The 27,642-nt window shown below is 38.0% G+C and overlaps 1 pseudogene; it reads right to left on the bottom strand.

Moving 5' to 3' along the window:
• LOC121474795 overlaps positions 1–23,454 on the bottom strand; it is a 106,563-nt pseudogene extending 83,109 nt beyond the window's left edge.
• Between the last annotated feature and the right edge of the window lie 4,188 nt (positions 23,455–27,642).

Genomic DNA, 27,642 nt, shown 5'->3' with positions numbered 1-27,642 from the left:
TCTCATATAAATGGATCTTATATTATTAGTTCTTTTGTGACTGGCTTATTTCACCTAGCCTAACTTCCTCAACCTGCATCTGTGTTGTAGCAAATGTCAGTTTCCTTTGTTTTTTAGACAATAATATTCCTTTGTATGTATATACTACATTTCGTTTGTCCATTCATCCATCAATGAACACTTGGGCAGCCCGGGTGGCTCAGCAGTTTAGCCGTCTTCAGCCCAGGGTGTGATCCTGGAGTCCAGGGATCGAGTCCCACATCAGGCTCCCTGCATGGAACCTGTTTCTCTCTCTCTCTCTCATGAATAAATAAATAAAATCTAAAAAAAAATGAACACTTGAGGTGTTTGCATGTTTTAGCTACCGTGAATAATGTTGCTATGAACATGGGTGTGCAAATATGTCTTCAAAATCTTTTTAGTTCTTTTGGATATATACTCAGAAATGAATTTGTTGGATAATATGGCAGTTCTGTTTTTAAATTTTTGAGGAACTGTTGGGCAGTTTTCCACAGCAACTGTACCATTTTACATTCCAACCAACAGTGCACAAGTAACCTTTTCTCCATGTCCTTCCCAGTGCTTGTTATTTTTCATCTTTTATCTTTTATGGTTAGAGAGATTTTTTTGTCTTCTTTAAGAAGGTAGCCTGCCTATACCTACTTTATAGTCAACTTCTTTTTCCCCAAAAACTTTTATTTATTTACTTGCTTATTTTCATTTCAAGGGTAGAATTTAGTGATTCATCACTTCCATACAGCACCCAGTGCTCATCACAAGTGCTCTCCTTAATCCCTATCACCCATTTAACCCATCCCCCATCCCAAAACTTTCAAGTCTTGATACTGACACTTAAGTCTTTAAAATATTTTGTGTTTCGACCTTGAATGATCTGAAATAAGAATCCAAATTCTCCACACAGATAACCAAGTATTCCGGCTATGTTTACTGAAATATCCTTCCTTCCCCCACTCATTTGCCATGCTACTCCTGTGGTATATCAGAGTTATATATATATACATGTATATATAAATACACATACATACATATATATATGATTCTGTTAAAAACTGGTCAACTTTTTTACCCCTTCACTGGTTTTATACTATCTTAATTACTATAGCTTTATAATGAATCTTTATATACGTCATGAGAAGTCGTTCTTCTTCCTCTTCTATTAGAAGTCAGACTCAGAATGATGATCTGTCAAACAATCACTTCCCTGAGGGCTGGGCACAGTGCTAATGAATCCAGGGTTGTGTTATCAGATCTATAAAGAGACAAAGTCTTCTAGGATCACAATCTCTACATCCAGACACTTGTCTTCCTAATGGCTGTCAGCTCTCATATGAGGTGAAGAGAGGGGTGACTTAACTAAAACCTGTTTTCATTATTAAAGTATTCTATGGCACTGTCAGCAGTGATGTCTCTGGGCTGGATATTAACACATTATCACAGCACAACGTGATATTTTGAGCAGTTATTGGTTACTGAGTGTGGGACATGGCCTGGCAGAAAATAGTCTGATGTTCCCCCAGGCACAACTGCTTAGCTGAAGTCTCTAAGAAAATTTGATTGACTGTCAGTGTGTGAAGAATCAATGTAAGGTGAGTAGTTTTTAAGAAAGTAAATGTAAGTTTTTTTCTCCCTTAGATTTTATAAATGTATTTTAGAACCCTAAAAAGAAAAAGAAGAGTGAAATGTTCATTTTCCCAGAGTATGATTTCTTTCGAGCATTGAGCCTGCAGACCTGTAACAATTTACAACCAAACTAACATCTTTAATGTGTGAACTCGAGGCATTTGAAGACACAACACATGCCCCAGATAAACGCCCTCAGAGACAAGCATGTCATTTGGAAGACTTTCCCCATGAATAACATTACTGACACATGCCCTGACAAAGTATGTCAGATGTTTTCATTTTCAAGTAAAAGACAAAACCATCTGGCACCCCAAGTAAAGAGTCTCAGGTCACTAAAAGAGAAACCCAGTATTTTATTCAAACTAAAATGTAGGCCAATCCAAAGAAAAAGATGAAATCTTTGATTAGTTTTCTAGCCAAGTTACCAGAATTTTGGTACAAATGTCCTCTAAGACATGAAATACCCTATTGATCTGGGGTGACTTAAAACAATGACTCTTTCCAGTAGTCTATTAAGTAAGTAACACAGAAACCTGCCTTCATCTGGAGGCTGATTTGTTAAAGTGAATGTGGAGATTTACACATTCATTGATCCATTCAAGAACTAAGGCCAGGTATAGAGTTAAGCATTAGAGACAAAAAGATCATGGTCCTTCCCTCAAAAGATCTTACAAGACAGCAGGGAAGTACACACAGAGATCATTAAAAGCAATGCTGAAAGAGATAGGAAGGGTCTACACGGAGGAGATTAAAGGGAAGGAACACCTCACCTACCTAAGGCACTTTCCAGATGACTTTTTATTTTTTTCTTAGTACTTTTTTTCCTCTAAAACCACACTAAATAAAGACACATTAAGAAGCAGTAGTTTAAAGTGATAATTTCAGGCAAAGACACACATGTTTACTCAGCATTCAAGTCTATATTCAGAGACTGTCATGTAGAACAAATTTGATCTGTGTGTCATATTTTTAGATGAGCTCAAAACCCTTTTCTTTGGGTATGTAAGTTAAGTGAGTGCGATGAAAAGTTCAGATTTTCTGTGACTTTTCACAGAAACTGTGCCCATGTAGTTTTTCCATAGACTCCAAAGCACTCTGCTGTTTAGCTTTTACTTTGCCCTAAAAGGCATTTTTCTACACTACAACTTTGCTTTTAATTGCAATGTGAGTGCAAGATAACAATGAATCTCATTAAGTTTGAGATTTTGATGAGCAAAACAGTACAGAAAAAAGAATCTACAAAGAATGAGTCATACCTTTCTATCCTCAAAACTCACCATCATGTCTTAGTCCATACAATATATTTTTAGTACATTTCTTTTTATGTACAATCAACATTTCTTTACTTGCAAGCTTATGTGTTGCTTACAAAAGCTTGCTTTTGTTCTGTTATTGCTTAGTGTTCCTATCTGTGAAAATTGTTTGGATATCGTATGTTAAAATGGAATACATCATGATCTTGCTCATTCAACTGAAGAGCTTTTTTTAAAATTTAACAACCTGTCACTTAGCATAGTTTTCAGGAAAAAATTAAAATTGTTCAGTGAAAGATAAGTGTATAAATCTAAGTTAGACCTTAGAACATTCTTTCAAGTAAGCCAGGAAAATAGAGAATTCAGATACATATAAAGAAGTGAAGGAGTGGGAGAAATCTTAAGGAAGTCAGATTGATTCAGGCACATATATAAAGAATGAATATTTTTTAAAAAAGAGAAAGGAAAATTTTTCCCAAGGGTATAATTTCAGAGTTTCAAGTAATGAATACCATTGAAAAACAACTTTCCAAAGATAATTTTAAAAAGCAATATAGTAAGTGATTGCATTGTGAACACTTTAAAAAGTGTACAAATATAGAATGAAAAGCAGAGGGAGGGCAGCCCAAGTGGCTCAATGGTTTAGCACCAGCTTTGGCCCAGGTTGTGATCCTGGAGACCGGGGATCGAGTCCCACTTCAGGTTCCCAGCATGGAGCCTGCTTCTCCCTCTGCCAGTGTCTCTGCCTCTCTCTCTCTCTCTCTCTCTCTCTCTCTGCCTCTCATGAGTAAATAAATAAAATCCTAAAAAAAAAAAAAAAAAAAGCAGAGGGAGAAGACTGTCCCAATGTCCAAATATTACATAAGTGGGTATTCATGACAGCATATTTCCAGGAACAGAATCATACACAGATTCTACTTTTAGGCTGATATCCCAGCTTAGTGGGAAGTGAAGATGATTTTCTCTAGGTAAACAATAGTTGGCTCAAAAAGTAGTTATAAAAATTATCAAGCCATTGATGGTGAACATACATATGAATAGTTTGAAAACACTTTTTAATGAAAATATGAGTTTCTTTTTCCATTCAAGATGATAAGCTTCTCCAGAATAGATATCGGGCCAAACTTTCCTACAAGCACATTGCAGCAATTAGCAATTATTGAAATAAATTGTATTAGCATGTAAAGACATCATGAACTCAAAGCAGACAGAATGGACTTGATTACTTTTTTGCTATCATGTATGAAGTGATAACTGACATGCCATCAATAGGGTGTGATGTCTAGTTAGGCAGAAGAGAAAAGAGATGACTGGTCCATATTGGACTTAAACCCATGATCTTGGCCTCTATAACACAGTGACCCAACCAACTGAGCTCACGGCCATATGCCCATCTTTACACTTGGCAGAAGAAACACCACGATGAGGTGCCTTTTTTGTGTGTGCAATCACGATTAGTAGGGCATTCCTTCCAACAATGAGGAATCTTCCTATCTGATTTTTCACACTTCTTGCTGACAATAAAAGCTAATCACTAGTTGCAGTAATAAACTAAAGTCTCATTACTCAAACTATGTTTCTATATTTTGGTGAGACTATCACCATTTTTATGCCCATGTGAAAGAATCTTAACAAAACCCATTGTTTGTCATCTTTGAAAAAAGATGGAAGATACTATGAAGCTACTCAAAAGTTAAAGAATTGCTACCCTCTCATTCAGGCTTTCCTTCAAAGTGAAGAAAGGGACCAGAAAGCTGTTAATAGCAAAAGAAACTAAGAAACTTGTTTAACATATTCACATATTCAACTCACACATCTTTCCTTCTTTCCAAATAAAATAACTTTTCTGGCTATGTTTTTCAGGAGGAAAAGAAGTTGGAAATAACGTTATTATTCAGTTCCACGAACTGGCCTTCTTGGAATCCAATGCTGGAAAAGACCTTAAAAATAATCAAGTCCCACTTCATAGTGAGAACACGGAGGTTCAGGATTACACAGTGAGTGGCAGAGCCACTTAGAAATATCTAGCTAGAATCCATCACATTGTATAAAGACAATAAATTAAAGAACTTTAAACACAACTCTATCTTTGGAATTGAGGTAGGTGATTAAAGACAAGAATTTCCTAACTTATTCTATTTTAAAATTTTAATTACTTTATTTCACTTTCAGGCTCTAAATATTTACTGATTAATTAGGATAGGCTAGGCTACTGGCTGAATCCAGAATATTTACAATAGGGAAGATATTTTAGGACAGCTATTTAGGCACACTGAAAGCAAACACCAAGCGTAAAAATACTCTCTGCAGGATAGGAATCCCTGGCACCCATCCTGTCCTGGAGCCATACTTCCCCTCTGAGACTCTAGCAGGTGAGACTCAGAGAAAAAAAGTATAGGATGAACTGACCACAGTGAATGGGGTTGGGTCAGGCTGTTTGTAGTAAGGAAACAGTATTTTCTAGACATTATAAAATCAGTCAGGGGCAGCCTGAGTGGCTCAGCAGTTTAGCGCCACCTTCAGCCCAGGGTGTGATCCTGGAGTCCCAGCCAAGTCCCACGGTGGGCTCCCTGCATGGAGCCTGCTTCTCCCTCTGCCTGTGTCTCTGCCTCTCTCTCTCTCTCTCTCTCTCTCTCTCTCTGTGTGTGTGTGTGTGTGTGTGTGTGTGTGTGTCTCATGAATAAATAAACAAAATCTTTAAAAAAATAAAATAAAATAAAATAAAATCAGTCATATGTAAATGTCAGGTTCCTGGCACAAAAATAAGTAAAATTCTATTTTTGCCCTAAAACAAGTATTCCCCACTTATATTACTGAAAAAGCTTCTTCACAGTACTTCCTCCATTGAAAATTATGAACAATTTGAGAGTTTTACACTACGTGCAGGTGATGAGTTAGCCTGTCATGGTTTCATGGATTATGGCAGACACCATAGACTATTGAGTCAGAAACAGTGTGATTTATTTCTCACAGCACAGAAAACATAAGCAACATATCTCTGCCAGTTCCCCTTATTTCCACGTTCCACCAGGGCACTGAGATAGACACTCACGGATTCCTGCATAGGCAGTGGGTTGCATCAGAGGAAAGGAAAGTCTGATCTTAGAGAAACTGAATCTTCTGGGACAGTGGGTCTGCATGGTTTTGCTCTAAAGAGAGACATTACCTCTCTTCCAAGACTATTCACTATAAAAACATCCTTGTCAGTACAAAGGCAGTGCCTATGCTTGTAGGATATGCATAAATCCAAACAACACCTGGGAGATTGCCATGCAATGCTCCCTTTCTCCAGTCTCTGCTTTCTTTGATACATCATGCATAATACTTCGAGATTCACATTCACAATTGTGATTTCGTCAATCTCTTTTTTAATAGCCCTCAATGTTCCCATCCTATGCACTATCAGATCCAGCCCTCTCAGCCTGACCTTGCAACTTTGGCCTCGCAGCCCCTGGCAGCCTTACCACTGAATGAGAATTCACCTTACTCCAAAAACAGGCCACTTTCCCCAGCTCCAAGCCTCATTCTACTCAGACTCTCTCCTTAATCTGAGGGTCGTTCCCTTCCTCTGTATCTGCTCTGTGTCCTGGTTGGTCATACTCAGAGCTGCTCTATGAGGCTCCTAAGGTAGCATTCGTTTCTCTGCTCTCCTCTGTCCCCATGCTGCTGCCCTCTTGTATCTTTATAATGGATCTTACTTCAGTGGGTTGGGAATTATTATTCCTTCTGAATAGGTCTCTCTCTTGCCATATTGCCATTGCCCCCATAGGCAGGCACTGTTCTTTCCTTTTCTCATCCCTTAGAGCATGAAACATGGCATCTGGCATATAGTAAATCCCCTTTTATCCTGTTAATTGGATTGAATTTTATGCCACCACTTCTCCAATTCCAAATCCAAAAAGGTAGGTGGCAAGGTTAAGTGGCTTTCTCCTTACTCTCCTTCTACTATGAGAAGACTCTCCATAACCATCTTCCATATTGCTCACTTGTGCCATTCTATTTATTCTTTGCTCTTTACTGTTTTGCCTCTCCTCTCTTCCTTTCCTCTTACCCTTTCCTCCTTGAACTCAAGAACTGTTATTTAGTGGCAGAACAATAATTTTCCTGCTTTCTTTTCTCCTCATTGAAGCCCCGCTTCCAGTAACTGCGTAATTGTCAGCCTGGTCCCTTCCCCAGTCTCCTGCACCCAACAACTATTTTAGATGTGTTTTCTTATCCCCCTCAGCAGGCAGGGAAGGATGGGAGAGACACTGGCCCTGCTTTAGGCCCACAGTATTGCTCTCAGGCATGGGATCTCAGGGCCTAGTGTGGCTCTAGGACAGCTCCTGTGAGACCTTGCATGTATTTTCAAAGACAAGAGTGACCTGTGACTCCCCATTTGGTTTCCCTTCCAGGTGTCCTCACCAGTTAGAGGTTCCAGGTGTCCTCACCTGGACTCCCTTCTAGGTGTCCCTACAGGGAGCCCTGTAGGGAAGTCTCTCTGTAGAGGACAGAGACAGTTATGCCTACCATAACCTACTATATAATCTACTGGCTGTTATCTGACCCCAGTGAGAATGTCAGCTCAAGGGCTGACATGTTTTATTGTTTTATTGTTATTTTACATCTAGTTAGGGCCATTTCTTATCATTAATATTTCTTTTTATCATTCTTCTTCTAGTTTAGTCTAATTTGCAGTTTCCATGTGTAAATCCAGACAGTACCTGGATCCAGCAAGTGTGCATTACAGCCACTGACCTGCACAGGTAAGAAGAACTTCCTGGGACAATAGCTAGAACCTCAGTGACTAAGGCTCAGAAATATTCTGTGAAAATAGTAGGATGTTGGGATCAACTCAAAGGAGGAAACCCAGTTGCAAGCCCTACAGTTTCAGAAGAACTATGCCCAGTCAGGTCTCCCTGGGGAAAGATGGAAACATAATGTATTAGTCTTTTTTCTTATTTATATTAGCATAACTTTTTTACCTAAAAAAGGGACAGGAGGAACTAGACAGGGCAAGTGACAAGGAGTTTGTGGTGCAGGCAGGAGCAAGTAGGAGCCTTAGCATCACATTAACCCTGAGTGAACTTGGCTGAAAGCAGAAGCAGAAACCACTGGAACCCTGTTCTACTAACTAGAGTTAGCTCACAGGTTGACAGCTTATTTTTATCCATTCAAGTAACTCAGGAGATCCCCAGAGCAAATTACCCAGCAGAAATTTAATAAGGCCAGTTTTGAAGGCAGCTTAGGGGAGTTGCTGGCACAGAGCTCCTCTCTAGCTTTCCAAGATGATTCAGCACCTCTATGAGGGTGTTTGTGCAGCCACATCAGAGGTCCCTGCTCTACACAATGCCCTGATTGTGACCACTTCTGAGCAGAAAGTGTTACCTGCCTGCATGTATACATCCGGCTCTCTGTGATTCTTCGGCCATATTAAACCTTTTAAAAAGATGTTTTGGAAAAAGTGTTTGCAGAGGGATGGTATACAAATAATGAATCTTTTTATATTAACCTATTTCCAGGCTAAATTTTAGTAAACGATTTCATGTGCCTTCAAGGCCTAGATCTAAAAGAATAGTAACTCATGAGTAGGTTTTCCTAGATTTCTGCTCTCATGAGAATTAAGGCAAAGATGGATAGAATTCCTATTACTTTCTTTTCTTTAAGTTTTTTTTTCAGATTTTTTTTTCAGTTTTTCATTTCTTCTCAAAAACCTAGGTATATAAATTCTCAGATAGGGATGCCTGTGTGGCTCAGTGTTTGAGCGTCTGTCTTAGGCTCAGGGCATGATCCTGGAGTCCTGGAATCGAGTCCCACTTCGGGCTCCTTGCATAAAGCCTGCTTCTGCCTCTGCCTATGTCTCTGCCTCTCTCTATCTGTGTATCTCATGAATAAATAAATAAAATCTTTTTTTTAAATCCTCAGATGATGAGAATCTTACAGAAGAGACTCCCTAATATCAGAGAACCCACATTACCTCTTGACCTCCCTTGAAGGTGCCTGCTATTAGCAAAATAGGTGTTTGGAATTGCTTTATGCATTTACCGATGTAGTAAGTAGAAGGTTATAATGGGCAGACTTGAAGTCCTCTAGTGCAAAAAGATTTATATATAAAGTTATTCATTATATCTATGCCCAAATCTCACAAAATCACAAATACACATTTATAGCTGCCCTTACAATTCAATGCCAAAGAAAATTACAGGAAGAATATTCGAAGGAAGAAGGAGAAAAGAGTGTTTGCTCCATGCAAGGCTATTTCTTCTCTTCCTTTTACCAATGCATTCCATAGTAGCATGACTGAGCTCATGGTCTTGGACTGAACTCAATTACATCAGCCCTTTTCCTCCTTGTACAGTTAGAATATGGTGACTGAAAAAAAAATCTAAGCAATATCCCTCAAAGAACATACATTCTTCATCTTAGCATGGATAACATCCAAGTCCCTCCATCTCAAAATAAGAATCTGTCATTTTACATGCTATCATCCTTGTCCTAAAGATTTATCAAATCTTCTCCCCACCCCCCATGCCTCTAGGTAAGAAATATTCTTACCTATATTTACTTCCATTTTTACAACAATAGACTGTCATCACCATAGTCTGTCTGACTCCTCCTCTTCCCAGAGAAACTAGAGTAGAAAACTGGTAGTCCTAGGAACCTTGTACACTAGTTTTTACAGAGTAAATCAGAATTAACTCTCAGAGAAACCATCGGCAATGTGAATCAAAAGTCTTATTATCAGACCAGCAATTTCATTTATAGTTATTGATACTTAGGAAATTAAAAAAAAATGTGCCCGATGATAGAGGTCAATACATGTAGCAGCAGGAAGTAGTAGATGAGTTAATATGCATGAGACTTGTTTTTCTGTTAAAAAGAAAGTGAAATACTTCTCTGTGTGTGCATGTGTGTAGAAGCAGGGGTGTGTGTGCATGCTCATTGATAGGAGTACTCTGGAGAAGGAGAAAAATCAGACCAGTGGTTGAAATAACATTATGTCTGTCCCTCAACCAGTTCCATGGACTGCTCATAGGCCTCTAGAAGAGTAGCCTTGTTACACATTGTCTTAGACCCGATTACCCAGAATTAGAGCCTGTGACAGGGATCCATGTACTCTCTAATAAAACTTCTTTGGAACTGGCATTGCTTCCTTGGCATCTCTGGGCAAGAAGGTAAATATAATCCCTGGGGAAGACCACAAGTATAAGCTGTTAACTACAGCATTTGCAGTAGCTCAGGGAGGGCTATAATTCCAGGACAGAGGATTTATAAGGAGAACCAACAGGATCTACTACATACAACAAAACAGATGTACTTTAATCAACTTTGAAATGCACATCCTAAGGTTCTACTTGGGAAAGTATATCATCAGATCTGAAGTATGAGCTGAGCATCTCTATCTTCTAAAAGTCCTGTGATGTACAACCAGGCTGAAAAACCACTGCCCTCAAGTCAGAAGCTGAAGTTCTGTTTTCAAGAAATGCCCACTGAGACTCTGGGTATAAACATTGCTGCCGTAGGACCTAGAAAACAAACTCCATCTCAAAGTGGGAAAAAGCACATTCTGTCCTTTCTTTGGCAGATCATTGTGATAGTAGAGTCTGCAATATTGTAAAGGACCTACCAAGGTGCAGTGTAGGCCAGCTGAGAAGCACATCCCTCCAGAAGGTACCAGCATTAGCAACAGAGTCAAGACCCCTCATTAAATTTCTGTGGCTGGTAATTCCTTGAAGATGCTCACGAAGGGAAGGACATATATTGACTTATCCCTTTATATAAGACTTCTCCAGGGCCTTCTGGAAATAACTAATGAGATCAAATCATGCAGAAAGGGGCTGTGACACATCATAATTTGACAACTAATGTTAGTGCAATTCCATTTTCATTTATAGGCTGATAAGACTTGAGCCATTTCAGATACCACAGTACTTATGATAGCAAAGGCAAAAACAAAAACAAGAGTGGAAGTCTCAAGTCCTAAGAAAAAGCTTATAAACATAATGAAAGTTTATATACTGGAATACTGAGCAACCATCAAAAATCATGTTATATAATATGTGGGATGACATTTAGTGACATGAGGAGATGCTCCTGATACATTCTTAAAGTGAGGAAAGACACATTCAATTCTTTGTAACAGGTATTAAATGTGAATATTTATCATCTCTGGTACAAGAATAAATTTCTTTCCTGGGTTTTTCTGCATTTAGTATGTATTATTTTAACAATTGAAAAGTAGGATGAAAAATAAAATACGGTACAACAAAGTCTATAAATTTTCCCATTGGAAGACATTAGTTAGCCATCTATGTTGAATCTTAGCCAGGATGAGTGCAGCCTATGTATCACAAAAATTCAGCTGTTATAGAAGTATGCAACCTTGCATTGCAAAAGAAAAGTTAGCTGTCTGGTCCCTGAACACCTTATTAGACACTCAGGGTCAAAACTCACCTTCTTAGGATTATTTCATGGCACATGGCAGATGACAGACTCATCTGAATAAAATTCAAAAAGATGTATAAGGCTAACTACCCAGAAGAGACCCAGAGTTTGGAAAGTGAATTAATTCCACATACCAGTCTTAGATCTACCCTCTTTGGCAAGATAGTTTCGATACAAATAAAGTTAGAGAGTATGATCTTAGTTTAAGTTGCATAGTACAGGTAATACTGACCTATCACTCCCCTAAAATAAAAAAGAAGATAGTAAACATTTCCAGAAAAGAAAACAGCAACTAACAATGATTAAGAATAAGAATAGCCTTGGACTTAACCACAAACCCTGGCACCTAAAAGACAATAAAATAATACTTTCCCTTTAAAGTGCTGAAAGAAAATTATTTTTAACCTAGAATTATAGAACCACAGGACTATCCATCACATATGAAGGTAGAATAAAAATATTTTTAAATATGCAAAATTTCAGAAGTTGTTTCCCATGCACCGTTTCTCAGGAAGCAGTTGGAAGATGTGTCTCACCAAAATACAAGAGTAAGTCAGAAGAGGGGAAGGCATGAGTCAAGAAACTGAGAATCCAATAAAAGGAAGAGTCAAAGCAAAGTCTTGAATAGCAGCACAGCCACATCAACTGTGTGTCACACCCACAGAGCAAAGAATTCTGATTAGTAGCATGGCAGAAGCTTCAAGGAGCGTTTCTCCAGAACAAAAATACAACTGATAAATGATCTAAGAGGCTGGACTGCCTAGGAAACAATTTCAGAGTTCCTTAATGGTGCATAAAGCTTAAATATTCAAAGAGAAGTAAATGTAAACTTAAGTCAATTATCTCCAGGAAAAAAATAGCCATTCAGGGAATAAAATATAATCATAGAATGCTATTTTGCTCTAAGTAAATAATATTTATATTTTGTCAAGAAAAAATATGTAGGGGTTTTACCAAAATTTTTTACAGTATGATGGCAAGGAAAGGACTAAACAAACCCAAATCTTCATCTCTCAAAATAAAAAATCCAATGATATGTCTGGAATTGCTGAACAAACAAATAGCAATAGCCAATGTTCTCTGCACTCATAGAGATAAATATCAGAAGGAACAACTAAAGAATTGAAAGTTTTTGCCTGTGGGGAGTCACTGAATATCTGATGGGGACAGGAGACTGATGCCTTTTTATGACTCTCAGTACTATGTGGCTTTTTAAAAGATTTTTTAAAAATTTATTTATTTGAGAGAGAGAAAGCACGAACCAGGAAAGGGGGGCTCAGAGGAGAAGCAGACTCCCTGCTGAGAGCCAGGCTCAAGCCCAGGACCCTGCAATCATGGCCTGAAACAAAGGTGGATGCTTAATTGATGGAGCCACCCAGGTGCCCAGCACTATGTGACTCTTTAAATTGTTTCCCCATAATGTTTTGTTACAAATAAAAATTAATTTTAAATTAAAAGATTCTTTATTGTTCACTTCTGTCAAAGCTTTAAAGCAACAAATGAGTCATATCATATTTATTTTTCATGTCAGTCCAAACTTAAAGTTTTATTTTATCCCTGAGATTTATCCACAGAATACAGCTACATTCCTGCCTCGACAGATTGAGTTCATTCAGTAGGTTGAAAATAGCACTAAGAAACAAAACCAGTGCAAACCATATTATATATTTTTAAAACAGTTAGTTAACTACATGTTATTCTTCAATTAAAAAGAAAATAAAACAATAAAAATAAAAAACAATGAACTAATATGCTCTATCAATCACATATATGGTGAATTATTCATACCAACATCTTGCAAATAAACGTGGACATAAAAAAAAAGTAAAATTCTGGAATTCATTATGTACATAATTACAAATAATTTTGAAAAGTTTATAATTAAAAAACATACCCTGGGGCACTTGGGTGGCTCTGTAGGTTAAGCGCCCTGACTCCTGATTTCAGCTCAGGTCATATCTCAGAGTTGTAAAATTGAGCCCTGCAGTGGGCTCCATGCTGGGCATGGAGCCTGCTTAAGATTCTCTCTCTCTCCTTCTCCCTCTGCCCCTACCTACTCCCTTAAAAAAAAAAAAAAAGAAAAGAAAAGAAAAAGAAAAAGAAAAAGAAAACAACAACAAAAAACACAAGACAAATAAAACATACCCTTAATAAAATTGCATTGTGTATGGAAAATAAGCAATGCTCTTTTGAAAGATGTTGGTACCTGCCCCCTACCTGGAGGGTATGTAAACAGTACAGGAAGCTGATTTCCTAGGCTCCTAGTGCGTCATAAGCTGACTTTGAATCTAGCTATATGTTGAAATGCAATTTCCTCTATTTTATTTAATCTTCACCAAAACAAAGATCTTATTGGGTACTGGGATTTAGAGATTTAATATACAAATCTGAAGTAAACCCTGAAGAAAAGCGAAGAAGTTCAGGGTTTTCTCCCTACTAGTTCACTTACAATTAGGGATTTTATTATAAACATAAACAGGGAGTATTTTGACTGCCCAGAAATTTGAATAGAGCTGTATCCCCAAACAATATATATCCTAACTTTATAAAAATTCTAAGGGTAGTACTGACTACATGGGATTTTTTGCCAGAAATACTAACTTGAGAATGCAATTTTTAAAAAAGATTTTATTTATTCATGAGAGACACAGAAAGGCAGAGACACAGGCAGACGGAGAAGTAGGTTCCCTGTGGGGAGCCCGATATGGGACTGGATCCAAGGACCCCCAGCTCACAACCTGAGCCAAAGGCAGAGCTCAACCACTGAGCAACTCAGGTGCCCCAAGAATGCAATTCTTGCACAAGATGCGGCTCTATTTTACAAGGACTTCTTTTAAACATTTTGGTTTTTACATTACAGGAGCTACCCCACCTGTAGTCAAGCAATTGTAGTCAAGCAATTAGTACAAGTATTCTATCAGCACACAGGCCACTAGATGCCACTTTGGTAGTCTGTTAAAAATTGATCTTGAAATTTAGTATTTTTTCTCCTATTGTGTACATTATATATAACATGTATATATATATCATGTTATATTGTGTCATATTAATTATATTATGCATATTACTTGTTTTAAAAGTAGCAGTCCTCCTTATATTCAGCCCCCAGAATATGGAATAACAATTAAGCCAAGTGAAGCAATCTATAGCTTTCGGTTGGATGTCACCAGAACTCTGAAAATGTTCCATAATTTCTGTCCTCAAGTGACTTGACGTCTATATTAATTAGGATTTTGTGTAACTGATTGTGACCAAAAAACATACTAATAGTGCCTCAGACAAGACAGAAACTTACTTTTTCAGTACAAAATAATTCATTAATAGGTAGCCCAAGGCTAGTAAGGTGGCTCCGCAAACCCAGCAGAGATATTGCTGCACCATTCCTCAGTTGAGCAGAATTGCTGTCAGAGCTCCAGCAGCCACATTCATGTTTCAGGCAATAAGATGGAAGAAAAAAGGCAAGAAAGGGCAGAGGTGCTCCTAGAATTTGCCATGTAAAATTTCTGCTTACATGACCCCATCTAGTACAAAGAAGGTTAAAAAATGTAGTCTTTATATGGAGGTCTGTGGCCAGCAAAGAGCCAGATTCTCTCTCTTAGGAAAAAGGAGGGAAGAGATACTGGAGAAGACAATTTGCCATCACTGCCATGTATGCATGCTTAGGTGCTTCTCTGAACTATATTTATGAGACCGTAGTAATAGTTGTTCAATGAGAGCTCATATAAATACCTGCTGCAATGTCACTAGCATATACTTTAATGAGATTTTCTTCATTGGTGTGTTCCATTCCCTCACCTATCAAATGGTAACTTTATGCTAAAAATACATTTTCATTGTCAGGTCTCAATTTATTTCCCTGAATTTCATCTTTGAAAGAAACAGAGAGCCCTGTTTATTTGCTTACAGTGCAGTGTTTCAAGATGATATTATAGCTTCACAGAGATAACAGAAATATTTTATGAAATTTCACTGCATAAAATACATTGAAGATTTCAGTGACTTTTTTTTTTTTTTGCTATTAAAGCTGATTTCAAGTACAAATAAAAGTCATTATATTTTTACATCTCCCAGCAATTTGACGTGAACTTCTGCACATTGCCTGCGGTACATAGGGTAGCCATAGGAGCGGAAGGTGGGCATAGGCTGGAGGTGCCCATGAGCTTTGCCTGACATTTTAATAAATTCAGCTGCATATGTGCTCTACTGGGCGCTTGCTCAAGTTGCAAATTTAGCTCAGCAGCTATGTGAAGGCTTATTTTTTAAGGATTCTAATACAATACAGCCTTTATAATTCAGCGTTGGCAGGAAAAGCATTCTTTTTAGTCAGAATCTAGCTATATGTTGAAATATATATGTTTTTTTTAATAATTAAATCGGACATGTATAAACCTCGAACGTATCTTAAGATTCTAGGAGTGCAGGGATCCCTGGGTGGCGCAGCGGTTTGGCGCCTGCCTTTGGCCCAGGGCGCGATCCTGGAGACCCGGGATCGAATCCCACGTCGGGCTCCCGGTGCATGGAGCCTGCTTCTCCCTCTGCCTGTGTCTCTGCCTCTCTCTCTCTCTCTGTGACTATCATAAATAAATAAATAAATAAATAAATAAAAGTTTAAAAAAAAAAAAGATTCTAGGAGTGCAGTGTAAATAAATGAATGCCATAGTTATAGAAAATAAGAACTATATAACCTATCGAGGTTGCCCTTTTGTTCTTTTTCTTTTCTTGCAATCTCATTTATCCACACAACCCTGAACAGCACTATAACCCTCATTTTAGCTCTTTCTTCCTCCCTTCTTTTCTTTTTCTTTTTCTTTTTCTTCTAGCAACTGAGCAATCTAGAACTCAGAGATGTAAAATAATGTTCCCAGCATCACACAGTGCAGGTGAGAACCCAGCAAAAGAAGGCAGAGACACCTGCTTCTCCGACACCTGGTATCATGCCTCCTCAATTATCTTAGCACTCTGCACACATGCGGTCCTAAGTTTGCCTGTGACATTTATGACTTGCAATGGAAAGCTCGGCTCACAGTTTCACACTTCGCAGAGAAACAATCACGCAGAGCAGTCACCAGGTAAAGAGAAGCTCCTTGTTAGTTGAGCACTCTCTGCCACACTCCACTCCAGATGAGTGGACTAGGGGAAAAACAACAGAGATCAAGACATGAAGTCTCTCGCATGCCTGTGGTGTGATTTTTAAAAGACAAACTAAATGTGTTTTGTTGTTGTTGTCATTGTCGCTGATCTGGATGTTGTCTCTGGGGCTCTGGGCAGCAAGCCGCTACACCAGCTCATCAGTCCAGCCCCATTATACTGAACTGAAGCATCGAAGGTAAAAGATGGCTTGGAATGAAACGTTCTCAGGGAACAACAGACTGAAAGAAATTTTGTTGACGTTCAGGAAACACAAGGGTGACCTAGTATAACCTGGGAGTGAAAAAAAATGCTAGCTCTCTTGAAGGCTGAACTACTTTGGGTTTTCTCTTGCTGTCCTGCTCTGCTGACATTTCAAGTTGATGACCCTTGTCTTCAGTGCATCTGGTTTCCTCTAGGATAGTCTAGTTCACTTTCCTCCTTCCTTCCTTAAGAGCAGGTGTCTTGTGCATAAATAAAACCAGACCAGAGGTATTTATTAAACCTAATAACACTAAAGTGTGATTGGCTTAATATTTTCTGGCCTTCAGAAAGATTCTTATTTCTAAAAGGAAATATATTGAAAAAGAAAAAGGAAAAAATTGATGTTTACTAAACAACGACTATGTACTACACATTGTCTTCCACAAACTCTTACAGCAACCTATTTGGAGGTGCCATTAGCCCCGCTAGTCCAGAAAATCAAAATTCAAAGAGATTAAATTTTTATCACACATATAGTCAGTACCTATTAGTTGTATGTAAATAACAAGTAAGTCTATGCTATGTATACCGTGGCAATTCAGTCTGTCATGAGATGGATTGCTTTAGAAAAACAATGGTAGCTAAGGGAGATGTGATCCACAACATTCTAAACTGCTACTTACCTCTAGCAAAAAAATAAATGGTATCCCTGTGATGTCCAATGAGATAGCCACTAGCCACATGTGGCTATCTAAATGTAAATGAAAATTAATCACAATTAAATAAAATGGAAACCTAGTCTATCAGTTGCTCTAGGCACATTTCAGATGCTCCTTAGCCACCTAGCCACAAGTATTCTTGGTTACTGCCTTGACTGGTACAGATACAGAGCATATCCATCATCACAGAAAGGTCACTGGATGCAGCTCCTCTAAGCTCCTGAGGACAGGGTGAGATGAAGTAATATATGTTCTTATTCCCAATTTTTAAAGATCTGTAACAATACCAAAATGAAAATAAGTTGCATGTTTGTGTGTGTGTGTGTGTCTGTCTGATGTTTTCTCTCTTAAAAGGAGAGAAGGGTTTAACACCAAGGGAAGAAAGGAAAGGAGGAACAAGAAGAGTCTTTCAAATGATAATGAGGGCAATTACCACAGACTGTTTTAGATGGAGGCGCGATGCAAGACATAATTTGAGCTTGCAAGGAAGTAAGTTATTGCAAAAGTAAACAAACTGTACAAAGAAGGGTTTAAGAGATAAACTCCAGGGACTTCCACTTCTGGCCAAGATGGAGTAACAAGGAACCAATTCACCTTCCTGAAACAACCAACCAACAAACAAAAACAGAAAAATATATGAAATCACTATTTTCAAGACAGTAGATATCAGAAAACAAAAGTCAATGATCTCTGAAAGATGGAAAGCAGACAAAGTAAACCCTACAATTGCTCCAGGTCACAGCTTAAAAGAGATTCAAGGTCACGGGTCAAGAAAAGGGAACCCAGGCAGAGCCTCACAGAGTAACTACCCTGAGTTTAAGAGACAGAGCTGAACATCCTGTAAGACCAAAATAAATAGACTCTGTAAGGCAGAGAAAGCTGCTCAGAGAGAGAAATCTGCAGATCTGCAGAGTCCACCTCAAGAATTCAGCAGAGTCCACATCAGCACATGCTTGTAAGGAAACTTCTCGAAAGTAGGTTATGCCTTTCCCTGGACAGCTGATATGGTGACTGATGTGAATGAGGCAGGCAGGCATCCAACGGAGCAGCTGTTTTCTCCTAACCTGGTGCAACTCTGATGGGCAGTATTCACTGCAGAGCTCCCTGCCAGCTTGGCTGTAGCACACTGTTGTGACCATTACAAATGTTTACTTCCTCTCTGCTCAATCCTGCCTCCACCCCCTTCCTTTCACAAGTATTGATCCCTAATAAACATATGCACATCAAACGTTGTCATCTCAGCCTATGCCTCCAGAGATTGCAGCCTGCGACAGGTGATGATTCCAGATGACAGCAAGTTTAAATCTGGTCTTTGGAAAACTGTGTGGGTGGTGGTGTAATTTATTGGGAAGAATTAACTTTGAAAAAAAAAAAGGTTGTGTGTATGACTGTGTGGGGTGGACATAGAGTCTGATTATGTTATGTTTGAAATGCTATTAAATATCTGAATAGGGGTGTGAATATACTTAGCTATGTGATTCTGGACCTCAAGGGAGAAATCAAAGCCAGAGATAAAAATATGAATATCGCCAGCACGCAGACAGAATTTAAAGCCATGGAACTCCATGGAAAGAGTCTCCCCAACTGCTTGAAAACACACTAGAGATCCCACAGGCATTATAACATATTTGATTTTTTTAAAAAACCAAGTTGCTGGTTTTATGAATTTTGAGAAAAACTGGGAGATTCATAGTTCTTGTTCATTTTCAAGGCAAATTTTTTGAAAAGTCCTAAAATAAAAAGAACTATTAGCTTTGTTTCACTTGGAATTATCTCTGTCTGTCTGTCTCACTGTCTCTTTCTCTGTGTCTCTATCGCTCCATAGATATATATATTTTTTTCCATAGGAACTTTTTGGGAAGAAATCCATTAAAACTTTTTCTCCTAAATCAATGTGAAATTTCTATCTAGACTGATTAGGGAGCAGAAAGCAAGCTAAGGACAAAGCACAAACTGACACCCTACAACCCACCCCACCCCTACTGGCATGTGAGAGACATGACTGGCTGCCCTAAATCTAAGGGAAATGAAAAACAAATGGTTAACATATAGAGATTACAGTCCAGCAAGACATGAGTCTTCCTAAGTTTACAAATGTCTTAGTGATTTACAAGAAATAAAAGCATTCTTCTCAATAACTTCCAGAAGGAAACTCTCAACTGTCTTAATGCTTTACCAGAGGTAAGAAACAACCTTAACTTGGCAATTGCAAGGCCTCCAATATCTTGTAGGTCCTCTTTAGTATGCAAAAATTCTTTTGAAAACCTCCCTTTTTCCTTACTACCAACTCCCATATATAATCAGCCACCCCTCACAACCCTAGTGCAGCAGCTATTCCTGCCCTTGGGTCCTGTCCCCATGTTTTAATAAAACCACCATTTTGCACCAAAGATATCTCAAAAATTCTTTCTTGGCTGTCACCTCTGGACCTCACCCCACCAAACCTCACCTATATTCCAAAACTATATCATAGACTAAAAGTCTAACCTAGAATTTTCATTTTGATTCAGATAACATAAACAATTAGAAGACTACATTTTAAAATTCTACATTTGCCTCTATCTATATAGACTATGCCTCATGGTCTATACTTTTTCAAAACTAAAACTCTATAATTTCTCAACTTTGACATTTACTGATTTGTTTTTGTTTTTTTTTCCCCCTTCATCATAGCTGAGCCGGATCATATGTCTAAAAATGAAAGGGAGAACAAGCCAAAGGGACATATTGCAATATTATGGACAGTGCACTGTTTTATCAGTCAAATACCCAAGTATCAGCTCTGCCTCTAACAGGTTAGATATTCCAGCCAAGTCACAAATATGGGCTTCAGGCTACTCAACGTAGAGAGTGGAAGGTGAGCAAATGAACTTTAAAGTTCCTTCTGCTCACTTTGGCAGCACATGTACTAAAAGCCTCCTTTTAAAGCTCTAAAATTAAATGAAATGAAATTAATGACAAGAAGGAATAAAGAAAGAAAAATACACATCAAGTCTTTTTCTTAAAGAACAGCAACCTCTAAACCTTGTTCTGCAGCACATTGTGGTCATTTTATTAATATCTCTGAGTAGATACTACAGGGTACACCAAGTTAGTGTCTTACTAGTTGTGAGCAGAATTTATTTTTTTATTTTTTTAAGATTTTATTTATTTATTCATGAGAGACACAGAGAGAGAGAGAGGCAGAGACACAGGCAGAGGGAGAAGCAGGCTCCATGCAGGGAACCATGCAGGGAACCGACCTGGGACTCGATATCAGGTCTCCAGGATCACACCCTGGGCTGAAGGCAGGCGCCAAACCGCTGAGCCACCCAGGGATCTGTGAGCAGACTTTAAAAAAAAAAAAAAGATTACTGGCTAAAATGAAATTTGCAGACTGGTAGATTTACATTCTTTATATTACAATAAAGAGATAAGAGTTAACTATGATTGTTTTCCATTTTAAGCTTATTGTTATCTAGAGCTCTGGAGACACCCATATTTGTTGCCTCTAAACATAATGTCAAACTCATGGATTAATAAAATAATTTTCCTTAAGCTTCAACAGTTTTCATAGGAGGTCTTGTATTAACAACAAACATGCTCTAATCCTTTCACAGAGGATTAATACTGGAGGAATGTAAAGAACAGACATATAGAAAATAAACGGCGGATCATAGAATATCAACTTTGAATCAGGAAGCACCAAAAGCCATGAAAGCCTATGCATGGAAATTGAGATCATTTCTGAATAGAATTCATCAATTCCAAGGAAAGGTAACTCTAAACGTGTAAAGCATCTGCCAAATACACACACACACACACACACACACATATATATATATATATAAATTTTTAACAAAGCAGGGTACTGGCACTGGGGTTTCCTCTATCACTTTTTTATTCTTCTATGATATATGGGCAGTCTCAAATGACAGACCAACTATGATATATCAAGTGAAATACCAGAGACATGAGTGCAGATCTTGTCTATATCTTGTCTATGCAATACTGACATAAAAGTGAAAAATTCATCCCCACACTGCCAAGAAACAAACACAAAATTTCGAATGATGTTCCCTGATGTCAGTCCTATCGGGAGGCACAGGTTTTGTGCTTGTTTTGTTTTAAACTACAGTTTACATCCATTTGTCCAAACAACATTTACTCTGTAGCAAACCATGATATTCTGGCACCCTGCAGCCTCTAAGAGGAACAAATGGTTCAGAGAATAAAAATTAAGAGGAAAGCTCGTATATTCAGCAGAGAAAAATGCATGCTGGCCAGCAGGGGGAAACCCTAGGCAACCCTCATCTAAATGACTTCCAGCAGGCTTGTTCATTCTGGAAGAATTATAAATGGAGAACGTTTCCTAAACCCAAGGTCAGAGCTCCATTTGCTAACAGAAAATTAGAGAATTCTGGGAGACACTCAAAGAGAAATTAACCTATCCTAGTTAGATGCGGAAAGCATTTCTAGTTAGGAGAGGGAAAGCATTCTCAAATCTGAGTGGATATAGATGCTAGTGGTAGACGCAATGGAAAGATGGCCATGATCCCAGAATGAGACAGGAAACATCTTTGGAGTATAAAGGGCTTAGGCCTCAGGCAGCAATTGAAGAAACAGGGTATAAAATTAGTAACAGTCGGGATGGGTTGGAAGAGCAGAAGCTTGCCAAAAAGAAGATGATCTTTGGAGGATACTTAACAGACTTAAAGGAAAAATTGAATATTTTGCATATCTTTTTCATAAGCCAGCTGTGCAAAATATCTCCTTAGCCAAGGTAAATAATGGAACTGAATTTAGCATTAGGAGTTTAGAAGAAAATATTTTAACTCTAAGTAATAGGATTTTTAAGAACGTATACTTGCATTTTCTATTTCTTTTCTCCAAAATGTGTAGGCAAAAAGATCTAATGTACAAAAGCTTTCTATTAAAGTCTTAGATTATAATACAAAATAATTTCCTGTGGAAAAAACCTACCTCTGCCACATTTAACCCAGTAGAAATCTTAATCACATTTCAAAATTGTCTATGACATTTATAGAAGCATAAAAAGGGAAATTTGGGGTTTTGCTGGAGCTAGAGGTAGCACAAAATCATTTATACTATATTATATCATGTCACATAATTATATTTTTCATATCAATATTATATTACATTATATCATATTATATATTCAGACATTCTCTGCTTCTATCTTGGTAGAGCCTGAGATATATACTAGAGAAAATAGGAACTGGCAGATATTCCTCCATGTGAGCACCTGGAGTGGAGATGTGATTTAATAAGCTAGCATGTCAGAGAACTAAAGAATATATTTTGATAGAAGGAAGTGACCTTCAGGGTTTGGGAGAAGTTTTCGAATGGAAAAGTGTTTTTCACCAGAAACATAATAGCAAGTTAGAAAAGATCTATAAGACCTGCCATTCATCTGTGCATGGGGAAAAAATAAAAAGCTAGGCAATAAATGTGTGAGAGCCTCTGCTGCATGGAAATGACTGTGTGTGCTCTGCTAAAAAAAGATGAAGGGGGCCCCTCAAGCACTGACAGGAGGGCAGAGGGCAGACAAACAACCAAATAAGAAGAGCTCTGGAGGCTGCATTCTGAAGGCACTGAAACCAAGCACACACATACACACACAGAGAAAATAGTGTCAAGAGTATTTCTTTCTATGTATATAGTAAACATAAACACATCATCTCATTTAGCTTTTAGAAGAAATTAGCTCAAGAGATTCTGATCTCTTTTGTACCAATGAAGAAACATTGTTTCAAAGAAGGCAAGTTATTTCTCCGAAGTCACACAATTTTAAAAGTTAAAGTACTGAGTATTTGTGGATTCAGAATGTAAGAATATCCAACCCTTCAAAAGCCCAAAGCTCTTTATACTAAGCCACATATAAATACACATATTAATGGCATGAAATTTCTGCAATTACCTTTTTAAAAGGAATGCCTTTTCTGTTTCCAGAGTCCACAAGGAGGGATTTTTTTCCTTGGCACCATCATATTCCTTCGCTCACCCCGGCGGGTGACAGACTTTTGACTACAAAGCAGGCCTGCGTGTAGAAAGCTGACGTTGTCTCTGCTCAGCCAGATGGTCAGGACTGCTACATGAGGGCTCCCTTGTACAGCCTAGCCCATCACGGGCTGGGTACATCTGCCTGATTCTGGGTTTCAGTTAACAGGCCAAGGTGACTGCCATGTGAAGCTGTCTCTGTAACTTTGACTCTTGCTATTAATAAGGGAGTCATCTTGGCCATGGTTTTTTAACTCTTTGTCTTACTTCTCAACTTGTTGTTAATCCCAAAAGGAGGAGAGGGATGCCATTTATTGAAGACCCACTCAGAAACCCGAAGGTTTCCAATAATGCTTCCATTCTAAGCATGAATGTCATTAAAATTTCAGATTCAAGTATTAGGTTCTGATTACGGTGGATTGAGTAATTTGGCCAAAGTCAGAGTGAAAAAGTTCATTATCATATTTTCTTAAATCTCCTTAAAAGGCTGGAGGTGTTTAAAAAAAAAAAAAGTGAAGCATTACCCTGAGGCTTAGGAAGAAGAGCCCAGAAATTTGGAGCTCCTTATCCCTTGTAGATTCCAAAAGAAATGTCAGAGGACAAGAGACTGAATTGTACCTTTTGAAGACCTTCTTAAGATAGAGGCATCAAAATTAGATTCAAAAGCTTTAAGAATCAAAGGGAAGGACCAAAACACGGTAACCTAGGAATAAGTGTAAATCAAAAGTAGTTGGGCCCTTGGACAGATTACACCTGAGAACTGAATCATGATTCTTTAAGTGGAATTGACATGATTCTGCATTGCTATAATCACCATATACCTGAAAGTAGCAAACATAAATCTCTGGAGAGCAATAATCATATAATAGACCTTAGATTAGCTCTACAAACAACATCACAATAATAAGTCCTAGCACAATCAAAAACAGCACATCACAAATTGACAGAAAGACAAAAAAAGGAAAAATGAGCAAAATTACATATTAACAATTAACAAAAGAATATATCTGAATGGCTAGCAGTTATGAAAATACACTGAAAATATCTAGTAAAGGGTGAAATACAAAGTTCAAAAGAGACAACCCATTCATCAATTGGATTGTTATAAATTTAAAAAGGTATCATTTCTCTTGTTGGCAGGGAAAATCAATAAACTAAAAAAGAACTGCAGGTAGAATGTTAAGTTATAAGAGCCTTCTTTAGAAAAGAATCTTTTAACATCTATTAAAATTTAAAGTATGCTTACTATTTAGGTCAGCCCATTCATGGGACTTTATCCAATAGGAGTAAACCTATCTGTCCATAAGGATATTTATTGGTGTACTAATCTTAGTGGCAAAAAAAAAATGGAAAAGAAAAGAAAAAAGATGCTAATTCCTATGGAACATATCTGAATGGTCAGCAGTCATGAAAATACACACAAAAAATCTCTAGTCAATGTAGTAATGTACCAATTTTCAAAAGCTATAAAAGTCATTTCCCAGAATTCTCCTTCCAGTACATTAGGGATGGCCACAAGACAAATCTGTCCAAGATTTGAAAGCCAAAAGGGAAGCAGTGGTCATTACATTTTGAAAGTCTCCATAGGTGGCCAGATAACATTACAGCTTGCACAAGGCATAGCTGATCTGCTGGCTCACCTTGCAGGCCTGGGGGAGCTACAGGATGCACATCTACTTCAACTCCATGGAATCTCCTCTTGAGTTTCTCTACTCCTGGTACAGGCACTTGTGCAATTCCATGGTAAAGGTCACTAGCTTTTTCTTCTAGGTCAAACACATAGTCACAGTTAAAGGCAGTAAAGAGCGGAAGTAAGTTCCAGTTTGACCTCCTAGATTTTTTTTTAAGATTTTTTTTATTTATTCATGAGAGACACACAGAGAGAGAGAGAGAGAGAGAGGCAGAGACACAGGCAGAGGGAGAAGCAGGCTCCACGCAGGGAGCCTGATGTGAGACTCGATCCGGAGACTCCAGGATCATGCCCTGGGCTGAAGGTGGTGCTAAAGCGCTGAGCCACCCGGGCTGCCGGATCTCCTAGATTCTAGTTGATCTTCACAACGTCCAGTTTTCCTTATTCTCCCTTGCTTATTTCCAGCTTTTCTTCCTCACCGCTTGCCCTTCTGACCTCCCTCACAGACACGCTTCTCTATGCAGATAACACCCTCTCTGTGGATTTCAGCAGCTTCCACAAACTCATCAGGTCTAACTACTATATAGATCTCATTTTGCATATCACTTACAGCCATTCTGCTTCCCTGATCAAACTCTAAATGATGAAACTCCCATAATAAGAAACTGGCAAAACCAAATAGAAACAGGTAAACACAATGATAGCAAAAAATATATATATAGCATTAAGTCTATGCAAAATTATGTATATATAAATAAAGATTTTTAAAAATTATATACAGAAGTCAAACTATTTTCTTCCATAACCTTGTACATGTTTAATCATGTACACTTGTACCAAAGAACACTACTGGAAGGAATGAGGTGATGAAATTTCAGTATCTCTTTTCTCCCTTACTTTAACTCTCTTTTATCTGGATCCCTAAAGATTCAACTAATGGGGAGACATCCAGGTTTCGTGTGACTTTAATCATATAAATTTGGAGATGCTTTTTTAAGGAAAACAAGACAAAATTGGATCTTAGAATGAATATATATGTTTTGGAGAGAAGATATAAAAATTATAAATTTAAAAAGCTGATAGCATAAATGCCACAAAATCTGGAAAAGTTACAAAATATTTTTATTAATTAACTCCCTTACACACTTCTAGATTGCATTTCAAGATACATGCTCTTTGATTACCTCCTAATGTACATCAATTTTGTAAAATCATTTTCAACTAAGAGAACAGGTAGATAATTCAGTTTTTCCTCTAGCATGGTTGGTAGAAATGTATTATTTATTATTGATGATTTAGCTTCACAATCCGTGTCATGTAAATTTTTAAGATTGCTGTCAAATTTGGGGAATCTTCTATCAAGCTTCTTTTATACCAGAGACATAAAATTTTAAAGCCATGAAATATAAGCTGTAATATTTTACAGCATATCAAGATTTGTTGCACTGTGACTCTTTTTAAGAACTCTGAGTTGACAGCACTCCTAACCTGCTTATTGTTGATGTTATGGAGACTGTTGTTTCTTTGGGGGTGTAGAAGAATTTTTTGGAAGCCATTCCTTCACATGGGTAGCTAAAAAATGCCAATATAGAACGGGGCTACAAACCATATAAATCTAATCCCATTAAACTCAAGTGTATCATCAAGCCAGTGGTCACTCCAGTGCCACCCGCATAAGAAGTAGACTGAGTGGAGGTCAGAATTATTAATAGAGACTCTGGTATTGACTTGTTTAAGTATTTTGCTGTATGAATATTACCAGACATGAACACATTGCCAAGGCCCCTCTTTAAATGGCATGTGGACATGATAACTCTGAAGCCTAAGTTTTGTTAACTTCATGGTAAATCATGGTAATGATGTAGAAATGAGTTAAGGGCAGGCAGGGGTAGGCAGGGAAAGGCCCCAGAGTCAGGTTTCTACCCATCCCAAGTAAAAACAGAAAAATAAACCTGGCTCTCTAGCTCCAAAATGTTAAGGACTATTCCCCCTTTAATGGCTACTAGTCTCACAAAAACCCCAAATGTAGAGAAATATTATGGAGGAGATATTAACCAGAGAGAAGGGAACACCTTGTTTGTGCTTATGATGTTTACAAAGAAACATCTTGCTTGTTACAAGTCCATCTTGTTTGCTCTAACTAGAGACATGAAATTTATAAATCCACTCTGATATTGACAAGAAATTTTCCAAGTTCCCTGGTCAGTTCCCTATAAAAGACAGACCATAAAAGCCCTTAGTGGCAACCCTGTGGGGACCCCTCTCACTTTTGAGAGCTTTCTCTGGATCTCTGCTTAATAAATTTCTATCACTTTGCTCACTCTCTGTCATCTGCAAGATTCATTCTTCCACTCCATGAGACAAGAACCAAGCTCTCCCATATTAGTAAACCTCTGTCAAATAGCAATAAGATTTTGGCAAAATCTGAGATTCAACCCAAGTGGCTTAATTCCTAATCCATACTTTCCTCCTTATTCTTTTTTTGGGGGGCTGGGAAGAAAGCAAACAATTGCTTCAATACAAAAGTCTTTCTTTCACCACCAGTCCCAAGTCACTGAAATCTTAGAGTGGCAATTCTGTTAATTCTCAGAAATCAATCTTAGAAGCAGCTCATGTTATAATAAAAATACCTACTGGATCA

The sequence above is a fragment of the Vulpes lagopus genome, chromosome 13, assembly GCF_018345385.1.
Source record: "Vulpes lagopus strain Blue_001 chromosome 13, ASM1834538v1, whole genome shotgun sequence".
In the NCBI taxonomy this organism is placed as follows: domain Eukaryota; kingdom Metazoa; phylum Chordata; class Mammalia; order Carnivora; family Canidae; genus Vulpes; species Vulpes lagopus.
The sequence above is the reverse complement of the archived record's forward strand: the minus strand, read 5'-3'. Positions and strand labels throughout refer to the sequence as shown.